Below are 427 nucleotides of genomic sequence, written 5' to 3' on the forward strand. Positions count from 1 at the left end.
GACAGTTTGGAACCTCTCCAGTCCTTGAGCACTCCTTCCACCACCTCGCCCTGCTCGTGTGCACCATCCCAGTCATCATATTTACTCAGCTCCATCTCCCATAAATTTTCAGCAAAACCAAATGGATTCAGGTGGGAGCATCTCTTAGTTAACTGAGTAAAGACCAATGATGGCCCCTAACATACCACAGTATTACTTCCATTTTTTTCCAGAGCAACTGCCATTTATCTCCCAGTTTAATATACATCTGTGCAACGCTGATGTTTCTACACCAGCACTCTTTCTGAAGGATCCTAAAGGGATTTTCAAAACAAAAAGAACCTTCACTCACAAGCAAATGCAGCCCAGTATGAATGGATGGAGAGCAAAATGCAAGCCAGCAGGCAGAGTGTGGAAAATGTTTCTCAGCTCCCAGCAAAGCCATGCA

Source organism: Pterocles gutturalis, unplaced genomic scaffold (genome assembly GCF_000699245.1).
Source record: "Pterocles gutturalis isolate BGI_N339 unplaced genomic scaffold, ASM69924v1 scaffold11196, whole genome shotgun sequence".
Classification (NCBI taxonomy): Eukaryota; Metazoa; Chordata; class Aves; order Pterocliformes; family Pteroclidae; genus Pterocles; species Pterocles gutturalis.